We start from the raw sequence: 26,298 nt of genomic DNA on the forward strand, positions 1-26,298 counted from the left end.
CACGATTTTTTCCGCGAAAATCAAATCCGGTCGCTAAATAAACACGCCAGGTTCGTGGAATAGGAATTTCTCTAAACCATGAATCCACTGAAGCATCTCCAGGTAGCAACGCGGAGCCACCAGACTCCGTAAAACTTGTAAGTTAACCTGCTAAAATGGCGGCCAGAAAGCGTGGTACTCACGAAGTGCCCAATTCAAAATGGCACTGAACTCTGGACGCCTGGTGACGAGTATAATAAGTCTCCCTCGAGGGAGGGGAGTCCCAAATTGCTCAGTGACTTTTGTTTGGGACTCCCCTCCCTCCAAAACTTATTATACTCGTCACCAGGCGTCCAGAGTTCAGTGCCATTTTGAATTGGGCACTTCGTGAGTACCACGCTTTCTGGCCGCCATTTTAGCAGGTTAACTTACAAGTTTTACGGAGTCTGGTGGCTCCGCGTTGCTACCTGGAGATGCTTCAGTGGATTCATGATTTAGAGAAATTCCTATTCCACGAACCTGGCGTGTTTATTTAGCGACTGGATTTGATTTTCGCGGAAAAAATCGTGCTTGTTTTGGGTCGATCGGAGTCGCGACGCTGGCTTCCGTCTCCTACCTTGTCACTATATTATGAAGGAAGGTGAACGGGGACCATTTTCCCCGAAACTTCGTGTACGTATTAAAGACAACAACAGCTCACCACATGGTAAGTTTTATCGATTTTTATTACCATTTTCTAGCAATTTTTCAGACCTAAACTTCGCCTCATATGTTCTCTATATTTTAATACCTACGTGACGCACACAGTGAGCCTGGGTTACCTGTGCTTCAACCGATTGAAACTGGAGGGGGACATGGGGATTTGCGGTGTTGCGGTGTTGATGGTTTTTTCAATGCGGTGATGCGGTGAATAAAATCTCAATTTGCGGTGTTGCGGTGATCGCAAACCCAACGGTGTGCGATGTTTGTGTTTCGCAAGCTACGGTGTTCGGTGAAATGAAATTATTTGCTCCACACTCTGGAAATGTTGTTTTATCGCTTGGCAGCTTTTCGGGTCAACTTCTCAGTAATGTTCATGGAACTTCATACAAACGACCTCTCCGGGTAAGCACAAGAAAACTGATTTACGGGTATCAACAGTATCGACGCGTAGGCATGCATTGACAAGCGTACGTTTTAATGTGTTTATTTTGTGGAAAATTGTTTAGGTATAAAAGTATTACGTCCAGTGTAGACGTTAAAATCATGTAGCTAAAAAATAACTGTTGCGGTGACGGTGTTTCGTCGACTTTTCTTGCGGTGAAGCGGTGTTCGTTAATTTTTTTTGCGGTGTTGCGGTGTTTAGGGCCCCCCCATGTCCCCCTCAAACTGGTAAAGGTTCTATTGAAGCCTTACACTACTGTAAAATTGTGTCAAAGTCGTATAAAAATTCCAAGCTTTCGCCGATCTACGGCATCATCAGAGATAAAACATATTCCGCGTAAGGCTTATATACAGATGTAAAGTAAAAACGTGTAAAAAGCGAAAGAATGTGGGGGTAAAATGCGTGGGATAACTAATGAGGTACAAATATGAATAGGAACGACTGGTATGGTTAATGAGTGAGTGTCATATCACAAAAGGTCTCTAGATATGTTAAAATAATTATTAAAATAAAAGATCCGCGAATTCGCTGCATTTCTCTCGGGAGTTGATGGTAGGTTTGTAGTTTCGTATGTAGAACGCTTCGAACAGTCGTAGATTTGCGGGGTCGTTTTCTAGTACAATAGTCTGATTTCGATGACTTTGTGGGCTTTGTTTTGGCACTTAGAAATGTGTTCCTTCACGGAGGAGTTATCATTGTTCAGGTGTTCTCTTAACCGATTGAATAAAAATCCGGGTAACATGCACTAAAGCCACGGCTAAACGATCAAACATTTTTGTCCAACATCGTGCACGAGCTGTTTTGTCCAATTAAGGTGCTAAACGATCAAACGGTTTTTTACCTAAAATTTTTCATCCAACACGATGTTGGACAAAAAAATTTAGCGTTTAGCGGGGGCTTAAGAGCATGAGCGAGGCATTCAATTGTCAAACAAGAGACAAGGTGATGTCAGTGGAGAATTCTGTAGCATCTTGACGTGGCGTGACAATTTCCCTAAAAACATTCTTGGGTAATGTCTGACCTACAAACAAAATGGTAGCTACCGATTTAAAATAAAAGGTGAAGAGCAGTGGGAATTGTGGCACTGGGATCCCAATACTGAACAACGCCTGAATTTTTATCATGTTGATTTTCCTACGGTCATGGAAGCCTCAGAATGACATTACACTGATCTTACGAGTGTGCCAGAGAACCTTAATCCTTGAAGGATAACTGAACATTCTACTTCATGACGACTAGAGTTCATGAAAAATATCTCAGCTGTTTAATTACAAAGGCCCGTTCAAACAGTTTCAACATTTGACCAACATTCGTTAACGTTCTACTAAAGTTGAACGGATGTTGAGCAAATGTTGGAAGCAAAAACAAAGTTGTGCGGAGGCTGTTCAAACGGTTCCTAAATGGCGCCAACAATGGAGTCGACTCTTTCTTATTATATAGTCTGTTTCGATGACTTATATTCCGCAATTTCTAAATATTCTACTGTCTGATATTCTTATGTCTGTGATCTTTTAATCGATCTTCTATCATTCTACATAACCTCTTAGCTTAGTTTTGATATTGTAGATTCTTATACATTGTTATTAATTATTGTTAGGAGGGCCACTCGTTTAGCAGTTGAACTACTGTTTAGTGTTACCCTCGATAAGTAAAGTTTATTATTTTTATCAATGTTACGATCTTGGAACGAAAAATCACTCTCCCATCCAGATTTACGATAATGCACGTGTTCTACAATTGTTGAACGGACTATTCACAGGTTCCACTCCATTCGGCATTTCGGAGAACAAAGGAAACGTTAAACGAATGTTGAATGAAAGTTAAATAAGTTTAAATTTGATCCGCCCCGCTATCAACACAATAACGTTGAACGAACCGTTCAAACGTTTCTGACTTTTAATTCAACAAAGTGATTAACGCATGTCACAGCAAAGGTAATTTCTTGTCGATTTCAGGACAACGTGGAAAGAGCTTTCAAAACCTTGAACACGATGACTGATGCATTTTTGGGTCGCCTTGTTACACTTGAAAAAATGTTCATTAAAAATAGTGATCTGTCCATAGTTCTCAGAAAGGTCTCCACTGATGATGTCAAGGGTCTTAGTAAGCTTCCAAGCAACATCGGTAAGATGGGCGGTGGCGACATCAATGCTCAGGTATGAATAATTCTAGGATCAAACACTTCAGTAACTGCTGACCAGTCAGCTCAGCTGGTAGAGCACCGGTCTACCGTGCAGGAGATCGTAGGCTCAGACATCGACATGACCAACGATCGGGGTCTTTAGCTTACTGAGGAAAAAGTGCTGCCTGTGTGATGACATCTGCAGAAGATTAGACTCTATAGTCCACTCGGATAAGGAGGATAAACCGCAGGCCCGGTCTAATAACCCTTCATTCTTGATTCTGTGGGAAGGTTAAAGAGCCACCAGGGATGCAATGAATCCTGGCTGTGACCACTCCTAGTGTCGAAACTAACCTGGGGGACTAGCTTGTATCGTTCCTATGTTCCTTTCTAGTCCTCCCGATGCATTTGCATTGAAAAAAATGGATCGAACTATTAGCCCGATCAAAGCAAATGAATAATCAAATTTCTCTAATACACGTATAGCAAACGGCAACCGACATAATCATAATGGCTGGATTGAATGAGGTAGTATCCCAATACGATTCCACGAGACTGAGATTACCTCATAATTCACCAGCAAGTTCCTACTTTAGATGGTGTCTAGCTACATCACCTTTGCAATACCAGCGAAAACGTTTTCAGCTATAGCTTCCTAAGCTAGGAGTAATTAATCATCAAAACGCAGGGGAAATTATCTTTCCACTCTGTCTTGACAGATGACAGCTGTCAGCTTCAATCCTTTCTCATGGGATGAGAGCAGCAAGGATGTCCAATCAAGTGTGACGAGTCTTCAACTTAAAAACGGAAAAGCCAAAGTTAATGTCTCAAATCTTGATGATGACATTGTGATGGTCATTCCAATCTTCAGCTCACCGAAGAACAATACCACTAATACAAGCGATGGGTCAACTCATCTCTTCCTTAAGCCATTCGTATTACGCAGAACTGGGAAACGTGCCTGTGTCCATTCAAACGGGCGTCGAAGAAAATGACGTAGTTATTGACTTGATTGTTAAATTTGGAACAAGACCAGCTATAGACGACTTTGATCACAACTTTACCATATCCTTCGGATGGAAATGCGCGGTCAGTGAAGAGGGAAACCATACCTCGTGCTTTACCAAGAAGATCTCTGTTTCAGTCGTCCCATCAAAACCAGGTCATCTTTTTGTTGGAATTTTCGGACGAAAAAAAATTAGTAAACAGACCATAAATTCCACCGAACATTCAAGGGAAAGACGATCGTGTTTCGGACATGGTCGTCAAAAACGGGCTTGTGTCGGGCTCAAGGAGCCTCCGCCGAAAGGGGTCTTCAAAACTGTCGTTCCACAGTATGACCCATCAACAGATGTGAACTACACGATGACTATTACTCAGTCAAGTTGCTTATATTGGTCTGAGGATAAGGACAAGTGGACCTCAGATGGTTGCAAGGTAATCGTTGTGTCTGCTACACACCAAACGGAGACGGCTACCCAAAATGATGTACCAAATACTCACCCTATCACAGGGGTTTCAATAACTTTTGAAATAGCCGTCCATGGTAGCCCATTGTAGGCGGCAGTTTGACAAGTTTATGATAGGAGGATTTTTAGTGAAAATCAAGGCAAACTAGCCGGCGGTGAGAGGCAAAGCAGGCGGCGGCATACCGCCGGTAACCGGCTTCTATTGAAACCCCTGCCGGCTATCCAGTGAGATATGGCTGCTCCAGCAAGTTATTCAGTGCAAGCGATCAATACGGTGCATTTTAACAAAGAGGGCGGCACAAATTCGTCTATGATAGGCGAAATTTTACACAGGTGTTCAGCTAACGTTTATTTATCCACTTCGGTATTGATAAGATCTCTAACCAACCTTTTTTTTTTCTTTAAAAGCTCGCCTGTAGGAGACAAAACTAAAATTCGTTCCTCCGTTGAGGGTTGCAAAGTATGGAAAGTTCAACCAAACATTTGCCACATTAGCCTCCAATGTTACGTGGTTAACAGCAAAGCGTAATGGAATGAATGAAGGGTATTTTTATTTACTCTTCTTTCCCTCCTGAGTCACAGCCAAAATGTGCAAGTGCGACCTATTTTTACGCGTTTGATGCAAGTTCGAGAAATTCTGAGCTTCTTAAAATACCAACATCCCCACGCATTGGAATGGCAACGTATGCCTTTTCAAAATGCTTGTTTCAGACGCTGAAGTTGTGTCCTGAAGTTGCGAAAAACTGCACGAACCGCATCAGTCATTTTATAAATTTCTATATATTGATAAACAGCTGTTTTCTCTAGGTTGATCCCCAATCAAATTCCACCCACCTGATTTGCCGCTGCAACCATCTGACGTCCTTTGGAGGAAGCTTCATCCAGGCGCCAAATCCCATCGACTTTGACAAGGTCTTTGCCGAGTTTGGAAACCTAGCTGAAAGCGGCAATGTTTCAGTATTGGTGACCATTTGTTGTGCGTTCCTCTTGTACTTCGTTGTGATAGTCCTTGCCAGAAGAGCTGATAAAAGAGACGACCATAAGGTTAGCCAGAGCCAGACAAAAGAAAGCCTACAACAATTCCCCTTATAAATGAAGCAAGTTGCAAAATTTAATGACGAAACTCACAGATTAAAACAACTCACCAGCTTAGTGTAACCGTTTCAGCCCCAAGGGTGACTTACAGATTTTACTCTGGCTAACGCCATACAATTTTACTCGTAAGTGGGGTTACTCCCTGACGAGGAATGGGTTAAGGAGGCTCACGAATATGATGGAGGCAAGCTTTAATGCTGGACCAGTCAGTTAATCTGTGAGAAAAAAGGCGATGCCCGTACATCTACGTCAGAAGACAACCCACGAAAACGTTTTTTGCAGCGTGGAAAATAGAATGGGTCGGTTATTTAGACAGAGTTTAGCCGGCGTTTAACAAAACCGCGTTCCAAGTCACTTTCACTTTCCCAAACACTAGTATATTTTGGTTGTTCATTGTCGAAAACAGTTTCGAGAAGGCAAGAGCAGAGGAGAAAAGCATATATATTCTTAACGCAGCTCACTTGCAGAAAGGTCTGAAGGTAACATGATTGTCGTAAACCGAGGTCTAACTTCACTTCGTTTAAATAACCGGCCCAATAAGTCTTATGTTTATCTTGGTTGAAAGTGATACAGAAGTCCATTCCAGTTAACTTTCAGTTTACTTAGACATCATAATTCGAACCTGCAGATATGTTAAATTCGATAGAAAATTATCTAAACACACAGGAGATTGTAACTTTAACATCGTTATCTGTTTACCATAGATGTGTCCTCCAAAATTAGTCACCATAGTTGAGGAGGGAACTTATTACTACGACATGGTAATTGCGACTGGTGTTTGGAAGCAATCGGCAACAACTACAAACGTGTTCATAACCATCAAGGGCGAATCAAATGATCTCTACCAAGTTCCACTGGGAAGTAAAGACGGATCAAAAGAAATGTTTGCACGAGGCAGTATTAATGGCTTTGAAGTAATCACCAATGAATCTTTAGGACCTGTTAATGAGATAACTTTGGAACACGACAACACAGGAAAGAATCCCTCTTGGTTTGTGGAAACTGTAACCATCAGAGAAAGACAGACAGAGGAATTATGGACATTTCCAATAAATCGATGGCTTGCACTTGAAAGAGAAGATGGCCTGATAGAAGTAACTGTAAACAACAAAAGCCCTGTCACCTTTACGAATCAGGTCCGCTCTCGCTTTGGACGCAAGATCGCTGACAGTCACCTATGGATGTCAGTTTTCGTTAAAGCAAGTAGCAGCTATTTCACTCGAGTTCAAAGAGCCTCGTGTTGCTTATCAGTACTGTTCAGTGCCATGATTGCTAATGCTATGTTTTATAACATTGGTGGAGAATCCGAAGGAGCCATACAAGTCGGGCCATTCAAGTTTTCACTCAAGCAGATCATTGTTGGAGTGCAAAGTGGTCTGATAGTTGCACCTGTTAACATCCTCGTTGTCTTATTCTTCAAGTCTAGTAAACCAAAAAGCCAAAAACGTGAGCAATACGAAGAATCTGAACATGCGCAACATCTGGTAGATCAAGTGAGGGACGCTGGCTGCATGCTGCCTCACTTTTTTGTGTACTTTGGCTGGTTTCTCTGCCTTGCCACAACAATGTCAGCGGCAACATTCACTTTGTTTTACATTTTAATGTGGGGCAAAGAAATTGCTGAGCAGTGGCTCTCGTCTATCTTGATATCAAATGCTCAGGACATTTTTGTCGTTCAGCCAACTAAGGTCATGTTCGCAGTTGTTGTGATTTCCTTGCTCTTGACCAGAAACAAGGATAATAAAGGTTGTGAGGAAGACAATGGAAAACAGGAATTATGCGAGGATGAGATCGATTTTCTGATAGATAACCCAAAGGAACAATTCAAACGATCGAGATTGGAAGCAATACGCCAACAAACCAAAAAAAAAAGGAAAGGAAAGGAAAGGAACTTTATTTAAGTGTCTAGTCGTTCTAGCGCTGGAGCGCTAATTGGGGACACTGTAAACTGAAATGAACAATGAAAGTAAATCAAGTCAAATATTGGTTTTTGAGGAGAGGGGAAACCGGAGTGCCCGGAGAAAACCTCTCGGTGCAGAGTAGAGAACCAACAAACTCAACCCACATATGACGCCGAGTCCGGGAATCGAACCCGGGCCACATTGGTGGGAGGCGAGTGCTCTCACCACTGCGCCATTCCTGCACCCCAAAGGAAAACAAATTGACCGGCATGACGAAGGAAATCGTTCTTCATTTAATATTTGTGTTTTTCCTGGCGATAGTTTGCTACGGAAATAAGAACAGCTACCGCTTTCTCCTGAATGAGACTCTCTGAACTCATTTCCAAAGTTTGACCAGGTAACAACATGGGTTATAAGTAACGCACGATTAGATTTCAATGGTTAAGCTGATAATTGCGGCTAGTAAAGAGTGCCCCGATGTATGGAGGATAAGACAATTGGAAATAGCATTTATCTTGAGGAAAATTGTGCACGTACAACAGTATTTCAGCGCAATAAGGTATCAGTATCGTTGAACAGATCTTGGAATGGTCATCTCAGCTCGTCCGTAAGGAATATGCTCATACTAATTTTCGTTAAGTTTTCTTTTTTTTTTCTTCTTTTTTTTAAATAAAAAATTGAGGCCCCTCACAAGAAAGAGCATATAAAAATTAGTCAGTTTACCAAGTTTGAGGTTGTTTAGTTTGATTTCAACCATGCAGTGTGCGTTATTTTTTTCTAATTTATTCTTTTCAGCCATTTTGGCGCCCTCTGAAGCCGTGGTGCAGTGATGTGAGGCCTTTGTCCAATACTTTTTCTATTGGACGATTGACGCCTTTAAATAGCTAGCAGGCTAGCTGGAGTTATTTGAAAAATATGAGCTAATAAGTAGGGGAGAAATGCTTTGAATGAATTATAAAGTAATTATTGCCATACAGTTTTCACCAGAAAACAGTAAAACTCACGTGACATTTCCTCTTTAAATTCGTTATCGGTTTCAGGTAACCGATGGAGATGAACTCTTGGGTTGGCTGAGATGGGAGTTCCTTCCAAATATGTATAGCCAACCTTGGTACAATGGGCTTCAAGATAACGAAGACGTGTATATTGAGAACAAGATGTCGATATTAATCGGAATGCCGTGGATGAGACAGCTTAGAGTAAAAAGCAGTAAGTTTGTTTTGTTTTTTGTTTTGTTGTTGTTGTTGTTGTTGTTTTTTTGGTTTGTTTTGTTTTGTTTTTGGTTTTTGGTTTTGTTTTGTTTTGTTGTTTGCTTTGGTTTTAGTTGTTTTGTTTGTTTTTTTTTCGGTTTCTTTCTTCTGTTGCAGACTTCACCATCGATCTCTTGTGCTTCGTTTGGAAACTCTCCAATAAAACATCCTAAAATCATTTTGAGACTATTTTCCAAGTCACTGTTATTTATTAACGTAGTGAGTGAGTGTAATCACCTATTGGTTAACATTTGTTTGTGATTGTTTGAGAGATAACCAATTATTAATTACGACCTCTTCTGTTCATTTTTCTTTGAAGAGCCTTGCAAAGCACTCACGAGGGTTAGATCCGATTGCTACTATGATTATTCCAGTGAAAGAGAAGACACTACACTATTAAGACTTCCAGGATGGAAACCTGTCCCTAACTATACTTCGTGGCCGAAGGCTCTTAACATGTGCCCAAAACCTTGGCGATACCAAAGTGGAGAGGAAATTAATAACGGCCCTATAAAAGGCATATACAATTCCTATGAAGGTGGTGGCTATGTTGCTGTTATGGGGTATGACGAAAAAACTGCTAGTGGTGTGCCAAATGAAACTTTTGGTCACGGGTGGGTTGATCGCCAGACACGAGCCGTGATTTTAGAGTTTGCTGTGTTCAATGTTAACCTTAACCTCCTCAGTATTGGCACCTACTTCTTCGAAGTGCTGGCTACAGGTGTCGCTTACACATCTAGAAGAGTTGACACCCTCGAGCTATATACCACAGAGTCGGGAGCTCTCGTGTTCTACCTCATTTGCCAGTTTTTTTTCATTGCCATGGTTCTCTACTACTTGATTATGATGCTTGTTCACCTTTACAGACAGCGTCTTGCATTTCTCAAGTCGGTTTGGAATATGGTCGATTTCTCCATGATCGTTTTCTCAGCATTGTCGGTGGCGTTTTACATGATCAGATCCAAGAGTGTTTTGAAGAGCGTCAAAGCCATTCAAGCCAATCCATATGATATCGTGCATTTCCACACAGCCACTGACTGGTTGGATTAGGAAAACGCTGCAATTGCCATGGCCATATTTATGGTAACCTTGAAGCTTTTGTACCTCATTCGTTTCAATCCCTACGTCATATACCTGTTTTCATCCTTCCGCCAGTCTGTCAGCTACCAGCTGTCGTACATTGGTATATTTCTGATCGTGTTCAATGGCTTTGTCATTTCGGGTATGCGTTTTTTTGGTGGCACAGTGGAAGACTACTCCAGCTACCTGCACGCAGTGATCTCTCAATTTGAATTTCTTCTGGGAAAAGCTGTCCCCATTGATGGCCTTCGAAGTGAAAAGCCGTTCGTCGGACCTTCATTTGCCTTCACATACAATTTAGTAATGGCAATAATCCTAATAAATATGTTAGTTTCTGTTCTGAATGAGGCTTACACTGATGCCAAATCTCACGCAGAGGAAAGCGCTGAGGAGCTTGAGATGGCTCGTTTCATTGCGGAACGATTTGCAGAAATGATCCAAGGAAACAAAAAACGACCTCAATTCAAGCTGTACTGCGACGAGGCACCGAGGGCAAACATGTGCCAGTCCGACGCAGAACCTTTCTGATTGAATTCTGAAAGCATTTTTCGGTGCACAGAAGAAAGGCTTGAGAAGATTGAAAAACGACTCGCTGTCCTCACTCGTCGAACAGATAGGATGCATATCGATAGTACTCACGAAGATGATGAGTTTCTGGAAGTACTTCATACAATGGCCGACCCTCCGGCATCAGAGTGATTGCAATCAAAGAATCGTTTCTTTGGAGGAATGCTTAAGAAGTTGTTCCCACAAATGGTTCAGAAACCTATATAAGCAAGATTAGTTTCAGTGACACGGTTTTCTTTTCTTTGGTTTCTTTTTGTTGTTGCTCAATGTTCAGAGATCAGTCGTTTGCTTAGTTCAAACGAGAGTTCACGTTCAGTGTTAAAGGTCAATTGTAGAGATCAAGTTCATCGCTTCAGCTGGATCAAACAAAATGTAAGGGACTAAATTGGTTGTCCGCACACCTACGGGTTTGCGGGCGCATTTTCCCACGGCTTTAGGCGGGATTGTAATGTGTTCGTTAGGAGTTTGCTTTTTTTAGTCGAGAAAGCATAATAACTTTACTTCGCCTTGTCTTCTGTGTGAATTGGAATGAATACGAGTTGTGTGTTGACAATTAAAATTTAAGTTCAAGTAGCATGTGTGGACGCTACACAAAACTATCCGAAACAAAACGAATAGACTTCCTACAACGAACCCTTGCCAGCACAAGGCCCAATTGACTTCGTTTCACAATTGACGATGTCTCTTAAGAGGATAGGAAATAACTTATTTTGTGCTGGGTATCATAGCTGGGACTGACTTCTCTTAAAATTTAAGAATAAAAAGCAAATTGATTTATCATATTTTGTGAGCAGTCTGGACACAAATCGTTTTAACCAGTGACGAAGTGATTGCTTTTTTTTTCTCTAAAATGCTGTTGGAGGAGGACTCATGGGCTAACCAAAATTTGAACTTGGGGGTTAAGGTGAATGAAACGGAGAAGTTTAAAGGTGGCGATGAACAAGGCAGCAGACAATGCGAAGTTCTCCATTTCAGTCCAGAGAATTGCAAACTGAAAACTCATGGTTATGAAGGGGTTTTTTCGCAGTTCGTTTAGGCTATCGTGCATAAATTTGGACTTGATCACGTAGAAAACAACTGCAAGCGTTGCACTCAGAATTTGTCCAAGGTCTATCCAGTTCCATACGGCTTTGAAAAATGCGCAGCCCTGGGAATATAACCTCATCAAAATAATTGTTATATACACCAACACCACCAGCAAATAAAGAATTTGGCAAGTTAAGTAAAACCCGAAGGAAAGACTTTGAAAGTTGAAGATCTTCACAGTGTCGATTTTCTCCCAAGTGAGCCCAAACCCAAACGGAAGAACCTCATAATGATAGGTAATGATGCTCATTAAATTCGTGTTTAAGTTCAAAACTTGAAACTCGAGTAAAACAGCCCTAGTTCTCCTATCGAGCCAATCTTTGTCTTTAACGCCTTCCATCATACGCATGGCAGTGGGTCTGTCATAGCCAAGATCGAGAACATATCCACCCCCAGCATAGAGATGGTGCTGTGCCCATGACGCAAAGTTGTTGAGCTCTTTTGCGGATGAATACCGCCACGGCCGTGGACATAACTCCGTCACATTAGTCCACTGGAGCTGTGAAGTCGACAGACGAACCCAGTGAGGAAGGTAAAGACGGGTTGTGTCCTCTTCTGACGACGAGTAGAAGTCATAGCATTTGTCAACTAAACTTTCAAATACCTTAACAACTTTGCAAGAACCTGAATGGAGAAAACATATGAAGGACTTAAATATGCTAAATGCAAATAACATTCGACGTAAGCATAACGCCAGCCTGCATAGCAGGCGTATTTTCTTGCGGGCGCGTGCTAAATATTCCGATCGAGTGTATTGGTCCTCATACTGGATTGGTAAGATCGAGGAAAGCATGGAGGGAGTAACTAAATTATAAACCTCGCTTGTACACTTTCGTTACTCGCTCTATGCTTTCCTCTATCTTACCAATCTAATATGACGGCCAAAACACTCGTTCGAAATATTTAGTACTCACTCGCCAGAAACTACACCTGCTATGCAGGCTAACATAACGCTGCCAATAATTCTATCAATGGTTGGATTGAGTTTCTACCTTTTCCCTGGATACCTAATAAAACTAATACAATGTTAAGGGAAGAAACAATGACGAAAAAAACACTACTTCAGCCCGAAAGGTGAAGTGAAGACGTTCTCTTTAAACGCGAAATTGGCGGATATTACCTTCTTGTATTCTTAGCTGCCGAAGGCGAGGCATTCCCACAAGCATCGAGATCTTATTACCAATGTACTCTGATGTCTGTTCCCATTGCCCATTGTACCACTGGCCAGCGTAGGAATCCTCAACGAACTTGCCCAGCATGTAAATCCACAGTTTTTCACCTGTATTTATCTGATGAAAGAGAAGAATCAGAGTTGATCATAAGTTCGGCGACAGTTCCCAAGAGCATAATGACGTCCATTGTATGCATGATTTTCCACTACGGACAACCTCGACATTTCCACAATATTAGCTTGTAAAGTCGTGAGAGTCTTAGTGTGCCTCCAGTCTGGACGGTTAGCTTTATCAAAAGGAAAGCTAACAAAAGGTACAGAATTGTGCCCATGCTAAGCATTTGAGACATTTTCCTTCTAATCAGTCAACAAATTTCATTTTTTCCCTGGCCTTCTCCCTTACGGCAAAGCCTCGGCCTGAAGATAAGTCACTACGTAGCTACCACAAAATGCTTCCGGATTGGCTCGGAAAACAAAGGAGCTGCGTCCTCTGAAATCTCTCGGGCGCGATGAGAGCAAAACAATGATTACGGCACTTTGACCACCGGTTTGCATATACAGTGGAGCTTCAACTTGACGAGGTGCTGAAGTAACCTGAAATATTTATAGCGTTTCGTTGTATCGAGGTTAATTTCCATGCACTCGGTTTTACAGTAACTGTAACTGGACTCAAGAATATCGTTTGTTTTGCCAAGTACTTCCTTGCATGGAGGGAGGGAGGTTCATTCAATCGAAGCTCCACTGTATCCCAAACAGCTCTGACTTCAATGGCTCACTTGAGCACTGAAGTAATAACTGTCATCAACCATTAGACTCGAAACTAGTTGCTGGCCAGTTCAATATACAAACAAGAACATTCATTGTTGGGACACCAACCTTGTTGAAGGAGGTGAAATCATCTCGAGTGGCCTTGTTCATGAGATATCTGGCATATCCTTTGTTTCCATATGCCACTATCATAAGGAGGACACAGAACACCGTAAATGCAACAGACTCTCTTGCAAACCCAAAAAACTTTGACTTTCGCATTTCGTACTCGCGTTTCTCCTTCATTTCCTCTGAAAAGGAATTTCCTTGGTAATCAAAGTCTTCATCTCGTGGCTTTGGCCTCTTACAGACTAGGACCAATACCATAGTAAATATTAAAATTTTGATGGGTTGCAAGATAAAGACATCTTTCACGAAGGAAACTAAAACTGACGCCATCCACTGATCGGAAATGTTTTTCCCCACTGAAGGCTATAGAATACCGTAACAGTGGCTGACGACACCGCAATTCCAATACAAAGGAACCAAGCAACATAAGCAAAGGCGTAGGGTAAAAGAAAAGGCTGCTTTAATCTTGGTTGAGGAGGGAAGAAACTGTTCATTAGCATCCTCCCCGTACATTTCCGACATTACTTTGGTCTTGCGGTGGCGGAATAGCCCTGCAATCAAAATACTAACTGGTGCAACTATAAGAGCACTCTGGACACCAATGATCACTTCTCGTACTGACCTTTTGAGTGGTCCAATCTCGATCACATCACTTGAAACCCCGCTAACCTGGTAAAACATCGCGTTCACTGCCATTGCTAAATCAAGAAAACAAAGGCAGTAAGAGGTCCGCTGTACTCTCGTAAATGGATTTCGAGGGGGTCTCGTAACGACCGAAGCCCACAGGTGTTGATCAGCGAGGTCGATTGACGACAGGGAGTAAAACAAGTTCTTAAATCCAGGTCCATGGTTGGATGGATCATTGGACATAAGAGTTACCTTGGTTGCTCCTTTGCCAATGTGAAGCGCAAGCCAGTCATGATGAAAAAATTCCCATTTTTCTCCCGTGCTTCTTTCCGTGATGGAAACGTGATCCAGAAACCATGACTCATTCTTCCCAGAGCTGTCATGCCACATCTCTATTTTGATCACCGTTCCAAGCGATTTCTCAAGGTTTAAAACATTATTACTGAAACTTCCTCGTCCGAACATTTTTCTGCCTGGTGGAGAACATTTAGTCAAGCTGACAGCCTCCACAACATCTTCTGTTCCATAGATTGTCATAAACACATTAGCCGTAGTGCAAGCGTTTCTCCAAACGCCTGTGACTATAGTTACATCGTAGTCATGTGCGCCGCTACGGCCGAGGTGCACAGCTGGACCCTCCTAAAATAAGTTTAAAACAATCGTTATCTTCATTTGTTTGTTAATTCCGCAGGCGAAAAAATCATAACGTATTTTAGAATCATAAGAGAAAACAAGAAACCCCAGCTGATTTTTTTGTAACTCTAATCCTCGGCAGCACAAATCAAAATTCCTGATCATTTGCTCTAAATTCGCCGTCAATAAATCGTGTTCCTGATGACTCTAACTTCTCTGTAACTCCAGTTGCTGGCCATATTAAGTGCAATTTTAGCAGCAGAATTAATTTAGCCAAAAACATTTATAGTAATTTTTAGTGGCCTTGACCATCACAAGTCACAATATTCCACTTCTGTTGATGAAGGCTTGACTCGCATTTTAGAACGGTATTAAGAACACCTTAAAAATTTTTTGGTCTTTTGATCTCATCAAAATAACAAATATCCTCAATGACATCGCAAGACATTAACCAAGAAGAATCGCATTTGCAACGTATGTATTAACTAAAAGAGCAAAAGAGGCTCTCTGAAATTGTGCTGGAAGTTTCCTTTAACAATGAATGGCAGAATCCTAGCCTGAACAGTCATTTGCCAACCACCAGAACTTTGAACCCGATCACAAAACCCAAATAGATCCAAAAGACAAGAATATCAAACATTCCCAGCTCTAAATAACACGCACCTTTCTTTGGTCCTGCAAATCAGCCTTTCTTGCCCAAATAATTACAATAAAATAGACACCAAAGACGCTGCAGACAAGCGATAGGACCAAACAATTTCCAGTCTCCCCAAGTCTCGCGAATTCTGTAAATACTTTGTCTAAATCAATCGCACTGGGTGCTACCACAAAGCCACCACCAAAGGAGGTCAGGTGGTTGCATCGGCAGTGCAGTACTTTGTCGTTCGTTTCACTTCCGACCTAATTAAAATTAAGGAAGGCCATTAATGATGGAGACGATATAATTACACAAAATAGTATTATACTTAACGTCAATGGAGACATTCTGACTGAATAACCACGCTTTTAAGATATTTATACTGGCTCTTTATAGCTTTAGTATCACAATGATTCTTACAGTTGGCTTATTCTCATTACAGAACCGTGCAGAACAAAGAAAACACAACAGCCGAAATGATAAACTTGGGAAAAGCAAAAAGCTAAGAGACTAGTTTTTCGGACTCAAGGGCTTTTATTTCGCGTAATTTTAACTAAAGCCTGTGTTACAGCAGGGAATTTTTCGTTTTTTTTCCCCCTCACACTTTCGAGGCGACATTGCTTGCACGAAAAATTACCGAGTTCAACATACCGTGCAACAAACATTCTCGTTTTTTTGTTTGTTTGTTACTGTTTTATTGTCATTATCATTATCATCATCATCATCATCATTATCATTATCATTCCTACTCTCGGCAACCTTTCTTGTAACGCTGCAGTGAATGTTTCAAATGTTGCGTACTGTAACATCATCTCTGCAACTTGTGTCGTAACGTTTTATGGCATCAGCCAATACAAAACGTTCCTTTCACAATACCTGACCATCGATAGCGCGACAGGACAGGTTGCAAGGAACGTTGCCCAGTGTAACACCTGTCGAGCACCTTGTCTCGTCCCTGGGAACTTTTGTGGCAGCAAAACGTGCGAGACAAGTTGCGAGAGAGAAAAATTGCCGAGTATAATGGAGCCTTAAGTTGAACTAATAAATGTTAGTTTCGGAAGGAAATACTCTTGCTGTTTGAAAGCAGCTCAGGGAGCCCAGACCAGCCCAGACCAGCCGAGACTCTTAGAATATACTTAAGTTGGCGTACCTTATTGAGAAATGAAGTCATTACCCACCTTGCAGCCATCTTTCCTCCAATCGCCTTGCGTCAATGCAAAGTAGTAACAACTATACAGCCGAACTTTCACACTGTAATTATGGTCAGTTGAAGGATCATAAACCAGCGTCCTGTTACGAAGATTCTCTTTGACTGGAGGTGGTTTTGGCTCAACACAGTCCCTTTTCTGTCTCCTTCGTCCAAAACATGAACGTTTCTTTCGAGTATGATTCAATTTAGAATTACTCAGATCAACATACAAAATTCCGATATAGTACAAACCCGTTTCGTTGAAGTCTGCAGTCGACATAATTTCGTATGGACTCCGTGTGCAGTTAGCCACAAAATTATCACCGACCCCTCCCGAGGAACAAAATGAGTAATCAGGCAGCAATGCATAGCGATCATGACTTTTTACTGTCGGGCGCTCCCCCTTTTTAACGTACCCCGATATAGGAAGACTGCTGTTGATTGGTTCGATTTCAATGATCATGGAATCAGTTATGTTATCCAAGTTCACCGTGTGGTAACGCATGATAAGTGGTTTGACGAAGAAGTTGTCTGATACGCCGATAGCCGAATAGAGAGGAATTTTGATGTCAATTTGCAAGTTATCTCCTCTCACAGGTATTGTCTCCCCATTTTTGTCCGTGAATTCCAAGCTGAATATTGTGGATTTGATCTTTCTATGCCTCTTACCCCACCGATATGGGTTAAAATCCATGCGCATCATCTAGGGACAAAACAAACAACCAACGTAATGATTAGAATGTCACCTGTTCGTCAATTCTTCTTGCGCTTGTGCTCACGCCCATGCTCCTCCTAATCTTGATGAAACGAAGGCTTTATCTAAAATACACAACTCCTTATCTGAGTTTGGGTATTCCATACTCAGAGAACGAAGAGTAAAATACTTTTCTGGGGGCGAACGGGGAAGGCAGGGTTAAAAAGAAGTGGTTGCACTCTTCCCCCTGTAATCCGCAATATCCTTTTTGCTGTTCCCTTTGCTGTTCTTTGAGGGTTGACAATTGCATAATTAGATGCAAGGCGCTTCGTTTTGATGCCACACAGTGTCCCCCTCACCGTAATGCTAACCCTAACAGTTTTCTGATGACATGAAGTTCGCAAGCTTAAGGGGACACTTTATATGAATGGCATTATGCAGCTGTGCGGCTGCATTGCACAAGAAGGTGCTCTTCTGAACTCGGCATATCCTTCATCCTTTATCCTTAGCACTACCACTACTAGTATCACCATTACTGTTGTTGTTGTTGTTGTTTGGTTTTCTTTGTTCCTTTTTGTTTTTTTTTGTTTTGTTTTGTTTTTTTAACCAAACGAGGAGATTTCTCTGTGGTGACGATAACTTAGTATCAACTTGTATGTTGGATGAAGAAAGCAAAAATGAAAAGAAATTTCAAGGTCACCGTTGCTGTTGATGACGACTGAATGACGAAGCCAGGATGGGGGTAAAGTAGCGAACACAAACGGCAAATTGGGAAAAAGCAATAGAATCGGATGAAAGAGATTGGAAACATGTCATGCATACCTGAAACTCTATCCATTTAGAATCTATATTACGGAATGCCTCTTTCATGCTGCTTGGAAGGGTAAACCCTTCCGTTTCCGACGACTTCAAATCTTTCTTCGCGAGTCCACAGGGCGTTTCGCGTCCAAAAGTGATATCAAAGCCAGGCACTTTGAAACCCTTCGGTGACTGGGAAACTGCTGTTCTCGACCCAACGATCTTGAGTATGGATTTGATTAAGCTATTTGTTTTTAACACAACGTCTCTTGTCTAGAATAACAAAGGAAATCAAACAGTTATTAATAACATACTCTCACAGTTTTTAATTCATAACTGTCTAGGATGCATCATTACAAATTTAAACAGCCTTGCTAGATTTTCTTCGATTCAACCAAACTAACGATTCGCGCGCATTTACTAGAAACTGACTTAGTCTGCACAATAAGATGTTCTTATAGTAAAGGAGGTGACGAATTGGAAGCCCGGTAATGAATGGAATAATAAAATTCATCGGTGGTTAAAAATTTATCGGTCGGCATATTCTGGAAAAAATGATTGAGTGCTTCTGACAGGACTCAAACCGATGACTTTCCGACTACTTGTTCGGAAGCTCCAACACTGCGTTACGGAAGACCTGTGGGAGGTAGGCCATTAAAACAGGTTCAGGAGACAAACGTCCTGCAAACGTAAAGGCCATATCACACGAGGCAATTTTTCTTGCAACTTGCAACGCAACGATGACGACTAAAATACTTTCTAGTTGCAGAGGGGGTGTCACACGTTTGCAACTTTTTTCGCAACTTGCAACGCGAATTTTTTCTTGTTTCTTCTTGACTTCCCGAGTCATCAATGTCCTTAAAGGAATGTATAACTCGCTTAAGTCCTTCGTTGGTTAAACCGTGTTTCTCAGCCAGGTCTTTAGCTGCGTTGGTCTTGTCAGTTTTCTTTGCGATTTTTCGTTTTGATTCCACAGCAGGGGTAATGTTTTGTAATCTTTTAGCAGTTCAATTTTTTCGTTATCACTTACCTTCTTTTCATTGTTTACGACTGCCGCCATCTTGAAATCGCCCGCGAGCGAAAGATGAGCTCTGATTGGCCCATTCTGACAAAATTGCGTTGCAAGTTGCTGAGGGGATGTTACACGCAGGCAACTTGTCTCGCAACGTTGCGAAAAGTAGAGGGTCGTTCTACTTTTCTTGTAACTCGCAACGCAACAATTGCAGTTGCAAAATGGGGTGTTACACGTAATTTTTTCTTGCAACTTGCAACGCAACATTTGTTGCGTTGCAAGTTGCAAGAAAAATTGCCTCGTGTAACATGGCCTTAACTGGGGAGCTAGCGAAACGACAACGACGACGACGGCTACGAGGACGTCATTCAAAAATCCAAGTTCGCGTTATTCATATCACTACGCAACAATTTCATGTCGTTCCGGATTTAAAATGTGTAGTAAATTTCGAGGAATTAAACTGGTATGAGCGAGCTAGAAGAGTAGGGAGAGAAATGAAAATTCGTAGTCACACGCTAACATTCTCCACAGAACCTGGAATTTGGTCATTTCACGTCGTTATTCAGGAGATGACGGCAAAGAAATGTACCAAAATGGAAAACGCACGTGCAGAGTCATTGTTTTTGCTCACTAAACCTATTGTTTTGTAGCGTGCTCGTTGCCGTCGGCGTCGTCGTTCCGTAAGCTCCTTACTGCTGCGAGCACCCAGATTTTTGTCAGCACTGTTAAATTCGTCACTTCAAGCTTTCTTTGTATCAATGTTCATAACCCTAACTCCAACAAAGTTGCACAAAGAGACAACGACCAGTCCACGAAAAAGCTTTTTCGCACGTCTGGCACACCTTTAGCTGCTCAGCGGTTGGTGTTTCGCTGCCCCCAGTTACTGCTGATGTTTCTGCAGAAGCCCTAAACAATTCCGCTGTTCCAAACAACAAATTATACGCCCCTAGATAAATAAGCCTTTCATCCTTTGCTTTCATGTTTTCAGCCACGGATTTCAACCGATCACGTATATTACTCAGTATTCCCAGTAGAAGTTTCTGAAAAAAAAAATCAATGGGCGTATCGTTTAGAAAAATTGGATGGTTCTTGAGTAAATTACCACTGCGATTTTCAACTGGTGAAAGTTCACTCAAATGTCTCATAGAAAAACAACAATGAAGTACGATCGTTCGCGCGGTTGAAGCCCTTAGAAGGATGGTTGTCGATGACATGGGCTGACGTTTCGACGTCAGCAAAGTCATCTTCAGAATCTCTTCAGACTTCGATGACTTTCGCTCATGTTGTCGAAACGTGAGCCCATGTCATCAACAACAGTCCTTCTCAAGGCTACACTCGCCCAGACGCTTCTACTTTAAGTTATGAGCTCAAATCGTTGATTGATGAATGAAAGAAATAGCCCTCTTTAATCCCCCCCCTCCCCCACCTCTTTTTCACCCAACCGCCGAATTACAGAAACTTTGCCTGAAAGAATTTGGGATCACGTTTCAGTCGAGCTTTTTTCCGGCATTCTTGACGAGCGAGTTGAAAGAATGCCATCTTTTTTTAAGTGAAGTGAGAGCAAGACTTGAGCCACGAGTTCCTCATCCTCGGAGATCCAGGGTAGTTAGTCGGGTCAGGAGGGATTTTCATGGGAGAAAGTCAGACGTGGGCGAAAGTTTACTGTAAGAACGAGACGAACCCCTGGGCAATTACTCTTACTGAACCAGTTCCAGAAGCATTTCAAATTCCAGCTTTTGATTGGGCAGAAAAATATTTTTCAGCGAAGAGGATCCGTATGGAGACTCTGATGCTATCTCACACGAAGTAGGCCAACTGTCCCGTCACGCGAACTTGTTTTCCACATCTATCGACATAGTTACGTGGCCCGTGCAACGGAGGTTCCCACGCCGTGGAAACTTTCAGATGAAGCTCAACAAACAAGGAGAAAAATATTAAGTAGACATGGTTTACTCGACTAGCCGAATATGCAACACTGGAGAAATCGCGTAAGAGCAATAAAACTTTACGATACCTTCGATAAATCCGCCGTGAAAATTTCTTTGATTTCCTGCGGCCATGTTAAAGTTTGCGATTTCCTCGACTTCGTTGATCTTTTTTCTGAAACTCTCCTCGGAATCTTCCCGTTTGAACGGGCCACATAACTATGGCGATAGATGTGGAAAACAAGTTCGCGCGACGGGACAGTTCGCGTAATTTGTGTAATATAGCATCAGAGTCTCCCTAAGGATCCTCTTCGCTGAAAAAGTATTTTTCTGCCCAATCAAAAGCGGGAATTTGAAATGCTTCTGGAACTGGTTCGGTAAGAGTAATTGCCCAGGGGTTCGTCTCGTTCTTACAGTAAACTTTCGCCCACGTCTGACTTTCGCCCATGAAAATCCCTCCTGACCCGACTAACTACCCCTGGGTCTCCGAGGATGCGAGTGCCGGAACATACCTCACAACTCCTGCCAAACCGAGAGGAGACTAATGCGAAAAGTGGACCAAAATGGCGGCAAATTTGAAAGTTTTTAACACATGGAAAATTCGCGTTTTGTTCAAATCGAAATTTTTTTTTGTTTTCGCATATGTTAATTGGGTGATGCTTAGATTCATATGAGAAAGTAAAATTTCGTTATGGGCACTTTAAAATACTACCTCCTATCTTTCTCAGTAACAATTTTTACCCGGACTACTTGTGTATTTCAACCAAACGTTTGTTGTAGACTACCTTGGCCTCGACGCCTAGCTCGGTTATATTTCTCCCAGCAGAGGCCCAAAACGCTGAAATTAACACCACATCTGGAAGACTATCTAAGTCTTCAGTTTGAAATCTCCTCATGGCAACATCTCTGAGCTGCAAAATTAGTAAATAACAAGTTAACCTTGTTTGCAGATTAAACGTCTCGCCAGTTTTCCAACTCAGATTTGTAAAGTTTTGTAACCCCATTTCCTCTTTATTGTTTTTTTCAGTTGATTCTTGTTTGTATGTTTTTGTTTGTTTCCTTGTTTTAACTTGTTACATCATCTCATCATATCCGTGGAAGAAAACATCTCCATCTTTAGTACGTCTTTTCAACACAACATGGGACTGCCCGCTCTTCCTGCAATTACTTGGGCTCAGATAACGTTAACAAAAAAAAAGAATTCCAAATTAAGCCTAATCACAAGTGAACAAAATACAATGCTCTTCCGTAATTGCAGAAAGACGAGGTCAGTGCTCTCTCCCAGCCTCAGCCTTGTCTGTTTGATTTTTGTTGTTGTCGTTGTCGTTGTCGTTGTCGTTGTCGTTGTCGTTGTCGTTGTCGTTGTCGTTGTCGTTGTCGTTGTCGTTGTCGTTGTCGTTGTCGTTGTCGTTGTCGTTGTCGTTGTCGTTGTCGTTGTCGTTGTCGTTGTTGTTGTTCCTTGTTGTCCTTGTCATTGTCGCTGTTGACTTTCTCTCCTATTATTTCAGCCTTTTAAAGTGGAAAACCTCAAAGATTACGGTATGCGTCAGAGAAGAGAACTATCTACACATAAATTAAATGTTGAATTTATGTCACCGACACAGCCGTCTCTTCTCGGGGAGACTACCTCGGACACAACTGTGGGCATGTAAGCCTGTGGTGAACCGCCGGGTGTGCCTGAATTAGTGACTTTAACATCTGCCGGCTGACGTTCTGGTCACTTGTACGCTCAACCGAGTTGGATTAGTCGAAAGAGAGACCGTTCGACAAAGGACAGCCTCTGGTCACACCATATGAACCACTTAAATGAATTTCGGATTCCAAAAGTGCGTGGATTCTGATCGTTGTCGTGATTTCAGAGTCCAAAGCCCAGGATCCCGGATTCCACATGTTAAACTTTTGTGTATTCCGGAGTGCGGATTACCTTACAATGGGCGACCCGGTGTTCCATGATGTTTACTTTTAAAGTATGCAAATTGAAAAGGGAACAGCCCGGATATGCACAGAACAGCAAAAGAACTTACATTATTTTTCTGCTTTGCCAAATCTGTTGAGTTCAGTAGGCTGCTATTGGCCGCTTCTTCTGCACTCTCTATTGTGAACAACATTGCAGTCATCAACTGCCAAGCCTTTAGTCGATGCATACTGTCAAGTAGTTCCTCAAAGGAGGCTCTTTTCTTCTCGAGTAGGATAAAAAGATCTTGCTCTTCTGTTGCATTAGGTGGGAATACCTGTCCGATGCAAACGTAGACAAAAACTTGCGAAAAGTAGCTAAAGGCAATTACGCATTTACTTGCGAAATGAAACAGTCTTACTTTTTGCATCACGTGATGCACAATTCAATCATCGGATTAATAAATAGCGTGGGTTTTTTGTTGTTGTTGTTGTTGTTGGTTGTTGTTGTTTGTTTGCTTTCGTTTGTTTGTTTGTTTGCTTGTTTGCCACCCCTCAGACTTTCCAAACCTGTAATAATCAGCCTATGACGCTATTTGACCCAAATCCCTGCCTACCTATAATATCATCTTCATCAGCAAATTTCGAGGCATCAGTATGACCAAAGTGAAAGCATCATCTTTAGTTTAAAATAAGCCATGATGTGATCAATCTGTATCTTTGGTATGTAAACGACTACGTGAAAAACTTCGCACTTTTCAATTTCTTACCTTAACTGTAACTTCCCTCTCAGATAAAGCACCGTCGCTCCTTAAGATATGCACCTCGACATCATACACATATCCACGGTTTGCATCCCCCTGCGGCAAAACAAACTGCTGCTGTCTCTTTCCACTGTGTGATAAGATGAAATTTATCCCACCACTCCCACGAATTCGCACCTCGTAACTGAAAGTGTCGTTGACCGGAAACCAGTCCGTGCAGAAAAGCTCAAATAGGGTGTAGACAGCCTCTCCTGACTCTGGTCTTACAACACAAAAGCCGGCTCGCGGAAGCAACGCAGTCTTGAATATCTGTGCACTTGCCGAAGGTGTTCCATTAGCGAGTGTCAAGATTAATTCTAATCGGTAGACAGTGTCGTCTTTCAGAGTCTTCGGCTCGATTTCCAACACTGACGAATTCTCAGAACTGTTTAAAACGTTGGTCCATCCAATGCTTTGTTCGTTTTGTTTGAACAAGGTCCATTGGTATTCTACTGAATCATCGCCAGAAGATCCAACGTATTCAGCGGAGATGGTCAGCACGGCCGATGGAAGCACAGTTGAGCGGTCATTTAAGACAAAACTATATTACAAATAAAGTCTTAGTATTAAAGTCTATGTGGTACATCAAACGAAATGCTGTCTTTCTTAATAAACAGTTTGAGAGGTGATTTTTGCAGTGGTTGTTTTTCCTTTTGTTTTGTTTTTGTTTTGTTTTTATTTTTGTTTTTTGCATTAAAATTGTCAAATAAATGGACCTATACCGAAATCTTAAAAATATCGCTACATTATTACGACTAAAAAACACAGTCACATTCGTAACAAAGGTGACAAAACTACAACCAAGGAAATAGACTGAGGTTACAATTCCTTGATTGGAACAATATATAAGGTCTGATATCGATACTCAATATTTTTAAGGGAGGAAGGAGGGATTGCTGACATTCATGACAGAAAGGGCTATGGTCCGAAAAGAAAGGGTTCCAACATCATCATATTTTCGGTCTCTCGTGAGACATCATGTCCGCAGGGAGAACAGTCAACGTGGCCACCTTTTTCGACTACATTTTTGAGGAACGGGGAAAATCAAATTGAATTGAATGCCTTTGTTCTGGTATGTCAGGCACTATAATAAATCACCCTCCCCCTCCCCCACCCCCCCACACGACTAGACAGCAAGCAGCCCGCATCAAGGTGAACACAAAACTTATCACACTAATGCTTGTAGCTGAAACAAGCTCTTGAGACAGTCTCTCCTTATACACAGCTTAAATAGGCGAGATGCCACTGCCACGTCGCTTCGTTGATTTGCGAAGCACTTGGAAAGCCCACTTTTTGAGATAACTTTTTGAGATAGCATCTGTGAGATATACTTACTTCATTGAAACCTGTGGAGGGTCTCCCTCGACAACATGAACTGTCTTTGTTTCACTGGAGGTTCTGATGTCTTTCATGACAATAAGCTTGAAGACGTAAGAAGCGGTCGCGCTAGCCATTGCTGAGGCGTTTAATACCACAAGTGGCTCAGTGTTTTGCAGTCTTCCAATACCTGTGCCAAAACAACCGCCACTTGGTGGATCTGTGCCGTTAAGCGACACAGAGACAACTGGAAGCTCGGATACGTTCTCGCTTGGAAAAACCTCGTGAGACGTCTTACAAAGCCAATGAAACTTCAACGAGTCCAACTTTCCTGTCCCCTCATGAGGATCATAAGACTCGGATGCATTAAGAATAAAAATCTGCTTATTTCCTCTGGTTATTTCAGTCTCTCCTGAGATTATTGCCACCAAAGGAGAAGGCAACAACAAAATAAAATCGAAACCGTTCAATGAAATAAGCCAAAAACTTGGAATGTTGTAGGAGACAAATTCATAAATCACCGCACCAATTTTCAGGTCTGTGCGGTACATCGTTTCTGAGTTATTTGCCGAAGCGTGTATGGAGCCGCCATTTTGGTGCACGACCGTTGTGCACCGATACGTCGCCCAAAAATCAACACGAACATCTGGAATTCACCTAGCGATGAAAACGCTTACTTTTCGCTCATGACATAAAAAATATGTGTATGAACACATCTTCTAATGTACTTGAAACGCTCAGATTCAAAAAGCATATAAATTTTTTCCAACCAAATAACTTTGTATCATGATGTCATGCAAGGTGACAATTTGGAAATTCAAAATGCTGTATTTTCGAAATAAAAGACGTCATGGAACTGAAAACTTGAAAAAAAAATTTTTCTAGGTCTTCTTCAACCTCCTGTAGATAAAAAGTCAAAACACCTTGCGATTTTGATGTTAGAATTTGATGACGTCACTGTGAACACCATGTATAGGTGACGTCATCGATATCTTCGCTATAACATACATGAAAATAATAGTCATTTCTG

The 26,298-nt window shown here is 41.7% G+C and overlaps 2 pseudogenes; one reads left to right on the forward strand and one right to left on the reverse strand.

Annotated features, from left to right (window-relative positions):
- The window catches only part of LOC138046052 (polycystin-1-like protein 2), a 39,543-nt pseudogene extending 28,680 nt beyond the window's left edge, over positions 1-10,863 (forward strand).
- A 612-nt stretch (positions 10,864-11,475) lies between these two features.
- Positions 11,476-25,420, reverse strand: LOC138046053 (polycystin-1-like protein 2; annotated as a pseudogene).
- Between the last annotated feature and the right edge of the window lie 878 nt (positions 25,421-26,298).

The sequence above is a fragment of the Montipora capricornis genome, chromosome 4 (genome assembly GCF_036669925.1).
Source record: "Montipora capricornis isolate CH-2021 chromosome 4, ASM3666992v2, whole genome shotgun sequence".
Lineage (NCBI taxonomy): Eukaryota > Metazoa > Cnidaria > Anthozoa > Scleractinia > Acroporidae > Montipora > Montipora capricornis.